This window comes from Cajanus cajan, chromosome 6 (genome assembly GCF_000230855.2).
Source record: "Cajanus cajan strain Asha chromosome 6, NIPB_CcT2T_4, whole genome shotgun sequence".
Taxonomy (NCBI): domain Eukaryota; kingdom Viridiplantae; phylum Streptophyta; class Magnoliopsida; order Fabales; family Fabaceae; genus Cajanus; species Cajanus cajan.
The window spans coordinates 27,263,155-27,275,834 of NC_138522.1; positions in this window are offsets into that span (position 1 = coordinate 27,263,155).

Below are 12,680 nucleotides of genomic sequence, written 5' to 3' on the forward strand. Positions count from 1 at the left end.
CTTGCACATCTCTGTAAAGTGCAAGGAGTATCACATCGCAAAGGTCTTGGTGGATAATGGATCTTCCTTGAACGTAATGCCAAAGAGAACGTTCGACCAAATGACAATCAAGGGAGTCCAAATGCGCCCGAGCAACATGATCGTTCGAGCTTTCGACGGCTCTAAAAGAGAAGTGGTGGGAGAAATCAGTCTTCCAATCCAAATTGGGCCCACTATCTTTAATGTCGAATTCCAAGTAATGGATATTACTCCTGCATACAGCTGTCTCCTCGGCCGACCTTGGATTCATGATGCGAAAGCTGTACCCTCTACGCTCCACCAGAAAGTCAAGTTCATAGTGGATGACAAACTGGTGACTGTACAAGCTGAAGATGACATACTCATCAGCAAGCCATCCAACATACCTTATGTGGATGCAGCAGAGGAAGCTTTGGAAAACGCCTTCCAAGCATTGGAAATTGCCAATGTTGAAACGTTTCCCCGAGAAATGAAGAAGGTAGCCCATATGCTCACCAAGAACGGATACTTGCCAGGACAAGGATTAGGCAAGGACTCCCAAGGGATTCCGGAGCTACCCATCATCAAGGATAATCCGGGGAAACAAGGGTTAGGATACAACCCTGTTAAAGATCAAAGAACGAAGAGGAATCAAGATCCTCCTCGACGTTCTTTAAGCCAGATCTTTAGGAAGGCTGGTTCACAAATATCAAGGCCGGCTGTCGTCATCAAGTGTTTTTCTTCTTCCGATAGGGATGTATAAACTCGATGACTGTTAGAGATTACTCCTCGGGGACAGCCCGACCCCCGAGCCTCGATAGGGCACATGTTTCCACTATGATTATAATAAAATCATTCTTCATTATTTCTTATTGCTTCTTTTCTTGCTTGCAATAAAATTCTAAACCACATTATTTAACCCTGTTTGAATGAACATAAGTGAGGTTAAAATCGTCTTAATAATCAATAAACCCACATCATTTTGTGTGGAAGTGTGCACGACAACTTGGAGCACCTTTTCTTGGCTTCAATAAGTGCCGTCATGGATAAAAAGAAATCCATTCAGGACAAAAATCATAAAAAACAAAAAGCTCGGCAGGAAACCCAAAAAGGGGGCTGCGCAAAAATAAGAGCAAAAGACCCGCTAGGAATCCCGCAAAAGGGTGACCTAGGCAAAAATTAGGGTTACAAAATAATGAACAAAAACAAAAGCCCGCTAAAACTCCACAAATGGGTGTTTTAGGCAAAAGTTAGGGCAATCGAAAAACAGAATAAATCCATGATGGTACCACCAACTGAATTCAACAAAGGGGCTCAGGAAAAGCTATCCAAGTTGTCAAATCACAAACGTTAATAACCAAGACGTGCTTAACTTCATAAGTGTTTAATCAAACAAGCCTAAACACTTAAGCCTACCATTGGCCAAGCCATTCTTACAAAATCCATTTTTCAAAAAATAAATAATCCCCTCTAAAACACAAACTTTCAAAAAAAAAAAAGAATATACCTTTCCTTTCTTTTCTCTCTTGTCCCAAACGATTTTAAGATAATCTAGTGGAAACATGGAGATATAGTGGTCAATAGGAGGGTTGACATATCTTTTAAAGGAAGGGAAGGATCATTTGGTTGATGACACCAAATCTCAATATAACACGCATCATTCCTCGGTTACAGAAATCGGCAGCACACAGCCCGTCTAGAGGAATGGCAAAAATCCAAACAGAGAAACGCATCGGTTAATTCTTTTGAAAAGTGAATCAAATAGAATTAGGTGCATCATACTGTATACATGCATACAGATGATAGGTGTAATGGAAGATCACTTATTCTCTATTTATTGAAAAAAAAAAACAAAAAAATATAAACTTCAGAAAAACAATACGCCCGTATCATGTTCAGTACGCCCGTACCAAAATTAGGGTTATGAACAAATTTTCAATTCAATACGGGCATACTGAAATGGATACGGCCGTATTGGCCATAAAGAAATTTTCAAAGACCTCTTCATGAGGCAATTGCATAAAATAGAAAAATAGGAAAATTGCTTGTGTATGACAGCAGTCAACAAAAGCTGAAAACGAAAAAAGGCAAGGATACAAACAATACTCCTCAGTTTGTGATGGGTTCCTTCTCCATGGAATGACGTAGAGATGAAGGAGAGGAAGCCTTGCCCTTGATCTAGGTTCAACAAGGTGGACAAAAGGAGGATATATGGTGAAGAAAAGGGGGTTGGCGTGAGATGATGGTGTTTAGGCGGAAGCACTTAGGGTGGAGGTGTTTGGGTGCTCAAAGTTGGCTCACTCCAAGGTAGGTGGAGGCCACTCTAGGTTTCCTACTCTCCAAGGGTGGAGATAGGAGGAGGCTAGCCAAACTAACCTAGGGACTAAGGAAAGGATTTGAGGCAAAAATGCTCTCTCAAATTCATATAATCCAAAGTATTTACAAGTGGTGGGGTGTTGGGTATTTATAGGAGGGGAGGCATCTAGGGTTGCATTTGGAGCAATGCATGGCCGAAATTCACAAGGCAAATGCACTCCAAATGCAATGCCAAATGAACCCTAGATGCTACTTGGTGGCCAAGGATGGAATCTAAGGGGTTAGATTGGCTACAACTAGGTGCATGATAAGTCCATGCAACCTTTGCCCTCCACTTGGGCCTAAGCCTTTCTAACACCAAAAATAGATCCAAAAACCACCAAAATAGGCGTCACCTCCTAATGGAATACCCTAGCCCAAAATAAAAACCCTAATCATCTAAAGCACCCCATAATACAAGGGTAAAATAGGAAATACAAAGAAAATAAATCCTATGACTAAAATACCCCAAAATACAAGGGTAAAATTGGAATAAACCAAATAAATCCTACACTACTCAAAATTAGTCATAGCATTGGACCATGTGATGGGTTTCACATGAAGTACCATGGATGGTCCTCCATCAGTTTGTACAGAATAATTGAGCCTGGAGAGGCTTGCTGAAAAAATACTTCCTCAGAATAATTAAGCCTGGAGAGGCTTGCAGAAACAATACTCTCTCACCATACAGAATAACCGAGCCTGGAGAGGCTTGCCGAAATAATACTCCCACAGAATAATTGAGCCTGGAGAGGCTTGCCGAAATAATACTCCTTCAGAATAACTGAGCCTGGAGAGGCTCGCCGAAATAATACTCTCTCAGAATAACTGATCCTGGAGAGGCTCGCCGAAATAATACTCTCAGAATAATTGAGCCTGGAGAGGCTCGCCGAAATAATACTCTCTCAGAATAACTGAGCCTGAAGAGGCTTGCCAAAATAATACTCCTCAGATACATTTCTGTACAGAAAAAGCCAAAACCAACAAAAAAGGCAAAAATACAGAAAAAGCCAAAATCAACAAAAAAATATAGAAAAAGCCGAAATCAACAAAAAAGGCAAAAACACAGAAAAAGCCAAAATCAACAAAAGAGGCAAAAACACAGAAAAAGCCAAAATCAACAAAAAGGCAAAATACAGAAAATCCAACAAATTATACAGAATAACTGAGCCTGGAGAGGCTTGCCAAAAAAATACTCTCCAAAAGACATCTCAGCTTGCATTCTTGGGCTGAACAAAAAAAACCAATTCATCTCAGAATAATTGAGCCTGGAGAGGCTCGCCGAAATAATACTCTCTCAGAATAATTGAGCCTGGAGAGGCTTGCCGAAATAATACTCTCGCAGAATAACTGAGCCTGGAGAGGCTTGCTGAAATAATACTCTCATCAGAATAATTGAGCCTGGAGAGGCTCGCAGAAATAATACTCCCCAGAGAAACCTCAGCTTAAGCTCATGGAACAAATCCCCAGCGAGAGCTATCAAAGCAAGATCGTCAAAATCCCCAATGGAAGCGCGATCATCCAAAGCAAAATATTCAGTCAAAGGACTTGAAACTTCCTCAGTGGAAGATAGCTCTCTGACTCAAGCGCTGAGTGAGGCTAAGCCTGCAGAGGCTTCCTAAATAATACTCTGGGATACATAAGATCCCCAAATCCCCAGTCGCCTACTCAAGAGGCACCCCTACAAAAGGAGAAAAATAAAAAATATATATATCAATAATCATTCCCCAAGTGGAATCCGGCTCTTAGCCAAACATCAAGTGTCAAGATGATCTGCCTAAACAGAAGAGGCTAATCACAATCAATGACAGAATCCCCCAGCGGATAACAGCCTACACAGAGGCTACAAAAATCAAAAAAATCAAAAGAGACACCCGAATAAGGACAACCGGGATACTCCACCAACGTCAAAGGACGTCAGCCAAACATAAGGCATCGCTCAATTCAAGAAGAGCATCTGTGTCTACACCCCAAGGAGTCAGAAATTCCCCATGGGTACCAACTATGCAAATGCAAGTTGGGGCACAAGAACCTATGAATGACTGCACATCCCCTAGACGGATCCCTGCGTTATCCAGCCCTCAGTGGCACAAAATCAGAAAAACGTCGAAGCAGCATAGTGGACTGTGGAGACAAAAAATCATCTCAGATCCTTGGAGAGGGTAAACTCGCATTGCCGAAGTGATCAGAAGACACGGACGCAGAGCCTGGAGAGGCAATACTCAGCTACCCAGTTGTCGAGAGCACCGAGGTATGCACAAGCCTGGAGAGGCGGTACTCAGCTACCCAGTTGTCGAGAGCACCGAGGTATGCACAAGCCTGGAGAGGCAATACTCAGCTACCCAGTTGTCGAGAGCACCGAGGTATGCACAAGCCTGGAGAGGCGGTACTCAGCTACCCAGTTGTCGAGAGCACCGAGGTATGCACAAGCCTGAGAGGCAATACTCAGCTACCCAGTTGTCGAGAGCACCGAGGTATGCACAAGCCTAAGAGGCAATACTCAGCTACCCAGTTGTCGAGAGCACCGAGGTATGCACAAGCCTAAGAGGCAATACTCAGCTACCCAGTTGTCGAGAGCACCGAGGTATGCACAAGCCTGGAGAGGCAATACTCAGCTACCCAGTTGTCGAGAGCACCGAGGTATGCACAAGCCTGGAGAGGCGGTACTCAGCTACCCAGTTGTCGAGAGCACCGAGGTATGCATGAGCCTGGAGAGGCGACGACTAATACTCGACCTGGAGAGGCTACTCAACAATTTTCCACCGGAAGACACTACAAGTCGGAAGGATGGCTTATTCCCCGGACAATTGGGTCAACTCCTTTACTTGTCAAACGGTACACTAAAAGCCGCTTGACTAAGTAAAGGGGGGGGCAGCTGTAGACCCCTAAAATTGTCCGGGTCGGAAATAAGACTCGAAGACTCTCAAAGACCAAAGGAAAGTCAGCCGGAAGGACTCCTGGAAGACCCTGGAAGACCCTAGAATGACAATCTGTAGGTTTAGAGGTCTTAGAGTAGCAAAAAATAAGAAAGTGGAGGGAATGAAGCCCAATACGGCCTCCCAAAGGTTCAGTACGGCCGTATTGAGCATTTTAAACTTCAATACGGCCGCATTGAACTCAATACAGCCGTATTGAAGTTTCTGAACTTCAATACGGCTGCACTGAACTCAATACGGCTGCACTGAACTTCAATACGGCTGCACTGAACTTCAATACGGCCGTATTGAGGTTTTTGAACTTCAATACGGCCGTATTGAATTCAATACGGCCGTATTGTAGTTCAAAACTTCAATACGGACCGTATTGACCCCCAGAGACCGTATTGAGCCTCATCCCTATAAATATGACGTCAATTGGACGTCATTTGACACTTTTACACACAGTTTTGACTCCCTCCTTGAGTATTCTGGGGTTTTTGAGCAGTGTTCTGCCCTAGAAATCTCTCTGGGAGTCGATCCGACGAAGTTCTGGAATTCCGAGCATTTAGCTTGGAGATTCGAACCTAGTCGAAGGGAAATCCTCCGGATTTCCATAGTTAAAATTTTATAGGAGGGAGCGAGCGGTCTTGTAGAGGGAGGGAACGCCAAAACGCTTCCCAATTTCTGTCAAGATATATAAGAAAGCACGCTTCAAAGGTTTATCTCTTTAAAGTCCCTTCTTTTACCGCTTTCTGTGTGTACATATTTAAACTGTCATCATGTAAATAGTTAATTTATAATAGCTTAGAATAAATAGGGGTAATTTAGTAATTTCGCACTATTATTTTTAAATAATCTATCATAGGGAACCCGAAATGGGCGCTGTGGGGTGCTAACACCTTCCCCACGCGTAACCGACTCCCTTACCCGACTCTGGTTGTAATGGCCGAAGTCGATTTTTGAATCGATTGCCTTAAACTTCTTTGTCCAATGTTTTGAGTAAAACATTGGTGGCGACTCCATGAACCCTTCCTTTTTATGAAAACCGCTAATCCATGGAGGGTCCCGCTTGGGATTAACATGGATTGGTGAGCCTTTTAATAAAATTGCTCGTTTGACGAGGTCTCAGTTTGAGAATAAGTCATTCTAGCAATCCATATTTTTAAACAAATAAAAGAGTCCAAGCATCCTTCGCGAATGCCGAAAGCCCGTTTCGGGCCGGTGGCGACAGAGCCCTTTTTATATTTGATGACATAAGGAAATTGCTCAAGGTACTCAACCCATTTTGCATGCCTCTTATTTAATTTATGTTGACCCTTCAAATATTTAAGTGATTCATGATCACTATGGATGACAAATTCCTTGGTCACAAGGTAATGTTCCCAAGTTTGAAGGACACGAACTAAGGCATATAACTCCTTGTCATAGGTAGGGTAGTTCAAGGCAGCCCCATGACGTTTTTCACTGAAATAAGCTATGGGATGGCCACCTTGTAACAACACAGCTCCTATGCCAATTCCTGAAGCATCACATTCTAGCTCAAAGGTTTTAGAAAAATCAGGCAAAGCTAGAACAAGTGCTTGAGTGAGTTTATGCTTTAGTTCTTGAAAGGCTAAGTTATGTTTTTCTTTCCATTCAAAGACAACATCCTTCTTCACCAACTCATTGAGAGGTGAAGCTAATGTAGAGAAGTTAGGAACAAATCTTCTATAAAAGCTTGCCAAACCATGGAAGCTCCTAACTTCACTAACATTAGTAGGAATAGGCCATTCATGGATGGCTTTGATTTTCTCGGGATCCACATGAACCCCATTTTTTCTTACCACAAACCCTAAGAAAATAACATTATCTACAGAAAAAGTGCACTTGTCTACATTGGCAAACAAGTGATTGTCTCTAAGAACAAGAAAGACTTGCCTTAGGTGATCCACACGATCACTTAGGTTTTTGCTATAAATTAGAATATCATCAAAATAAACAACTACAAACCTACCAATGCAATCCTTAAGGGTATGATTCATCAACCTCATGAATGTGCTAGGTGCATTAGTAAGCCCAAAAGGCATTACTAACCATTCATATAGACCAAACTTAGTCTTAAAAGCGGTTTTCCACTCATCACCTTCTTTTATTCTAATTTGGTGATACCCACTCTTAAGATCTACTTTGGAAAATATGGATGACCCATGCAATTCATCAAGCATGTCATCAAGCCTAGGAATTGGGTGCCTATATTTTATGGTGATGTTGTTGATGGCTCTACAGTCACAACACATCCTCCATTTTCCATCTTTTTTTGGCACCAAGATGACAGGCACAGCACAAGGACTTAAACTCTTCTGAATCCAGCCCTTCTCCAACAACTCTTGTACTTGCTTCTCTATCTCTTTGGTCTCTTGTGGATTAGTCCTATAGGCTGGTCTATTTGGAAGACTAGCCCCAGGCACAAGATCTATTTGATGCTCTATTCCCCTAAAAGGTGGAAGTCCAATTGGGCCTTCCTTGGGAAATATATCATCAAATTCTTTTAAAAGATTTTTCACCTCAAGAGGTAGAGAAGTTTCCAAAGAAGATGTGGCAGTGCAAGTTACTGTTCCTCTACACATGAGGATATGAGATGATGGTTCAAGAAAGAGATAGGTTTTATGCAAAGGTTTTGAATAAAAAATCTCTCCTTGAACTATCTCTAGAGAGGGAACACTAGTCTCTCTAGAATCCTTTTTGTCCCTAATTTTTAGGGGTTTTTTTTTCAACTTTTTTCTGTTTTTCTTTTTCTTGCTCACGTTTGGCCTTCATTTGTACTTGATCTTCCATCACTTGGGAATGTGATAGAGGATGAAGCACAAACTTCTTACCCTTGTGAGTGAAAGTTATTTTATTAGTTAGGCCATCTTGATGAGTTTGTTTATCAAATTGCCATGGCCTACTGTCGCCACCAGCCCAAACGGGCTTTCGGCATTCGCGAAGGATGGTTGGACTCGTTTAATTATTTAAAAATATGGATTGCTAGAATGACGTATTCTCAAACTGAGACCTTGTCAAACGAGCAATTTTATTAAATGATTCACCAATCCATATTAATCCCAAGCGGGACCCTCCATGGATTAGTGGTTTTCGCAAAAGGAGGGTTCGTGGAGTCGCCACCAATGTTTTACTCAAAACATTGGAAAAAGGGATAAGGCAATTGATTTTATAAATCAACTTTGGCCATTACAACCAGAGTCGGGTAAGGGAGTCGGTTACGCGTGGGGAAGGTGTTAGCACCCCACAGCGCCCCTTTCGGGTTCCCTATGACAGATTATTTTCTAAAATAACAGCGTAAAATTACTAAATTACCCCTATTTATTATAAGCGATTATAAATTAATTATCTACATGATGACAGTTTAAATATGCACACAGAAAGCAGTAAAAGGAAGGATTTAAGAAGAAACCTCTTGAAGCGTGCTTTTATATATTGAGTAAAACTGGGAAAGCTTTTTGGCGTTCCCTCGCTCTACAAGCTCGCTCGCTCCTTCCTAAAAACTTTTAACTATGGAAATCCGGAGGATTTCCCTTCGACTAGGTTCGATCCTCAAGCAAAATGGCTCGGGGCTCAAGAACTTCGTCGGATCAACTCTCCGAGTGATTTCTAGGGCAGAACACTGCTCAAAAACCCCAGAATACTCAAGGAGAGGGTTAAAACTATGTTCAAAAGTGTGGAATGACGTCCAATGACGTCTTATTTATAGGAAACAGGCGCAGTACGGGCATTGGGGGTCAATACGGCCCGTATTGAAGATTTGTTCTTCAATACGGCCGTATTGAATTCAATACGGCCGTATTGAAGTTCAAAACCTTCAATACGGCCGTATTGATTTCAGTACGGCCGTATTGAAGTTCAAAACTTCAATACGGGCCGTACTGAGTCTCAAACAGGCCGTACTGAGCTTATTTCTTCCTATTTGCTTATTTTTGCTACTCTAAGACCTCTAAACCTACAGATAGTCATCCTTTGGCCTTCTAGGAGTCCTCCTGGTTGACTTTCCTTTGATCTTTGAGGGTCTTCGAGTCTTATTTCCGACCCGGACAATTTTAGGGGTTTACAGCTGCCCCCCCTTTACTTGGTCAAACGGTCTTTTGGTGTACCGGCTGACAAGTAAAGGAGTTGACCCAATTGTCCGGGTGATGCGCCGACCTTCTGACTTGTAGCGTCTTCCGGTGGAAAATTGTTGAGTAACCTCTCCAGGTTGTTGCATACCTCGGCGCTCCTGACAACCTCGGTAGCTAAGTTTACCCTCTTCAGGTCCTGCCTCTTAACATTCAGCAGTGTGAGTTTACCCTCTCCAGGTCCTGCCTCTTAACATTCAGCAGTGTGAGTTTACCCTCTCCAGGTCCTGCCTCTTAACATTCAGCAGCGTGAGTTTACCCTCTCCAGGTCCTGCCTCTTAACATTCAGCAGTGTGAGTTTACCCTCTCCAGGTCCTGCCTCTTAACATTCAGCAGTGTGAGTTTACCCTCTCCAGGTCCTGCCTCTTAACATTCAGCAGTGTGAGTTTACCCTCTCCAGGTCCTGCCTCTTAACATTCAGCAGCGTGAGTTTACCCTCTCCAGGTCCTGCCTCTTAACATTCAGCAGCGTGAGTTTACCCTCTCCAGGTCCTGCCTCTTAACATTCAGCAGTGTGAGTTTACCCTCTCCAGGTCCTGCCTCTTAACATTCAGCAGTTGAGTATTGCCTCTCCAGGCCCTGCCTCTTAACATTCAGCAGTGTGAGTTTACCCTCTCCAGGTCCTGCCTCTTAACATTCAGCAGTGTGAGTTTACCCTCTCCAGGTCCTGCCTCTTAACATTCAGCAGTTGAGTTTACCCTCTCCAGGTCCTGCCTCTTAACATTCAGCAGTTGAGTTTACCCTCTCCAGGCCTGCTTCCGTGTCTTCTGATCACTTCGGCAATGATTTGATATGATTTTTGTCTCCACAGTCCACGATGCTGCTTCGACGGTTTTTCTGATTTTGTGCCGCTGAGGGCTGGATAACGCAGGGATCCGTCTAGGGGATGTGCAGTCATTCATAGGTTCTTGTGCCCCAACTTGCATTGCATTGTTGGTACCCATGGGGAATTTTGACTCCTTGGGGTGTAGACACAGATGCTCTCTCTCTGAGTTGAGCGATGCCTTATGTTTGGCTGACGTCCTTTTGACGTGGGTGGAGTATCCCGGTTGTCCTTATTCGGGTATCTCTTTTGAATTTTCTGATTTTTGTAGCCTCTGTGTAGGCTGTTTATCCGTTGGGGATTTTGTCATTCATTTCTTGACTGGCCTCTTCTGTTAGGCAAATGATCTTGATGTTTGGTGATTGGCTGAAAAGCCGAATTCCGCTTGGGAAATTGTTGTTGATTTTTCCGATTTTTCTCTTCTTTGAAGGAATGCCTCTGTGTAGGCTGTTACCCGCTGGGGGATTTTGTCGTTGATTTTGATTAGCCTCTTCTGTTAGGCATATCATCTTGATGTTCAATGATTGGCTGAGTGCCAGATTCCGCTTGGGGAATAATTATTGATATTTTTTATTTTCTTCTCCTTTTTGCAGGGATGCCTCTTGAGTAGGCGATTGGGGATTTGGGGATCTTATTGTATCCCAGAGTATTATTTAGGAAGCCTCTACAGGCTTAGCCTCGCTCAGCGCTTTGAGTCGGAGAGCTATCTTCCACTGAGGAAGTGTTAAGTCCTTTGACTTGTATATACTGTTTGGATGATCGCACTTCCATTGGGGATTGCGTCGATCTTGCTTTGATAGCTCTCGCTGGGGATTTTCCCGTGAGCTTGAGCTGAGGTTCCCTCTGGGGAGTATTATTTCTGCGAGCCTCTCCAGGCTCAGTTATTCTGCATACTGTGGAGGATGTGGAGTATTATTTTGGTAAGCCTCTCCAGGCTTAGTTATTCTGTACAAACTGTTTGTTGGATTTTCTATATCCTTGCCTTTTTTCATTTTCGGCTTTTTCTGTATTTTGCCTTTTCTTCTGATTTGGCTTTTTCTGTATTTTGCCTTTTTTTATGTTTTTGGCTTTTGCTGTACAGAAATTAAAAGTGCTAAAGAAATTAAATTCAGTTATTATGAGAGAGTATTATTTCGGCGAGCCTCTCCAGGCTCAGTTATTTTGTAGGAGTATTATTTCGGCAAGCCTCTCCAGGCTCAATTATTCTGAAGGAGTATTATTTCGACAAGCCTCTCCAGGCTCAATTATTCTGTATGACGAGGGAGTATTATTTCGGCGAGCCTCTCCAGGCTCAGTTATTCTGAGAGTATTCTTTCGGCAAGCCTCTCCAGGCTCAGTTATTCTGAGAGAGTATTATTTCGACAAGCCTCTCCAGGCTCAGTTATTCTGTGGGAGTATTGTTTCGGCAAGCCTCTCCAGGCTCAGTTATTCTGTGGGAGTATTGTTTCGGCAAGCCTCTCCAGGCTCAGTTATTCTGAGAGTATTCTTTCGGCAAGCCTCTCCAGGCTCAGTTATTCTGAGAGTATTTTTTCGGCAAGCCTCTCCAGGCTCAGTTATTCTGTGGGAGTATTGTTTCGGCAAGCCTCTCCAGGCTCAGTTATTTTGAGAGTATTCTTTCGGCAAGCCTCTCCAGGCTCAGTTATTTTGAGAGTATTCTTTCGGCAAGCCTCTCCAGGCTCAGTTATTTTGTATGACGCTGTTGATTTTCTGAATCTTTGCATTTTGTTTGCTGCTGTCATACACAAGCAATTCTTCCTATTTTTTCTAATTTATGTAGTTGCCTCATGACGAGGTCTTTGAAAATTTCTTTATGGCCAATACGGCCGCATCCATTTCAGTATGCCCGTATTGAATTGAAAATTTGTTCATAACCCTAATTTTGGTACGGGCGTACTGAACATGATACAGGCGTATTGTTTTTTCTGAAGTTTATATATTTTTTGTTTTTTCAATAAACAGAGAATAAGTGATCTTCCAGTACACCTATCATCTGTATGCATGTATGCAGTATGATGCACCTAATTCTATTTGATTCTTTTTTCAAAAGAATTAACCGATGCGTTTTTGTGTTTGGATTTTGCCATTCCTCCAGACGGACTGTGCTCTGCCGATTTCTGTTACCGAGGAATGATGCGTATTTGATTTTGGGATTTGGTGTCATCAACCAAATAATCCTTCCCTTCCTTTAGAAGATGTGTCAACCCTCCTATTGACCACTATATCTCCATGTTTCCACTAGATTATTCAAAAATCGTTGGGACAAGAGAGAAAAGAAGGAAAAGATATATTTTCAAAAGTTTGTGTTTTAGAGGGGATTGTTTTATTTTTGAAAAATGGTTTTTTGTAAGAATGGCTGGCCATGGTAGGCTTATGTGTTTAGGCTTGTTCGATTAAACACTTATGAGGTTAAGCACATCTTTGTTATTAATGATTGTGTTTT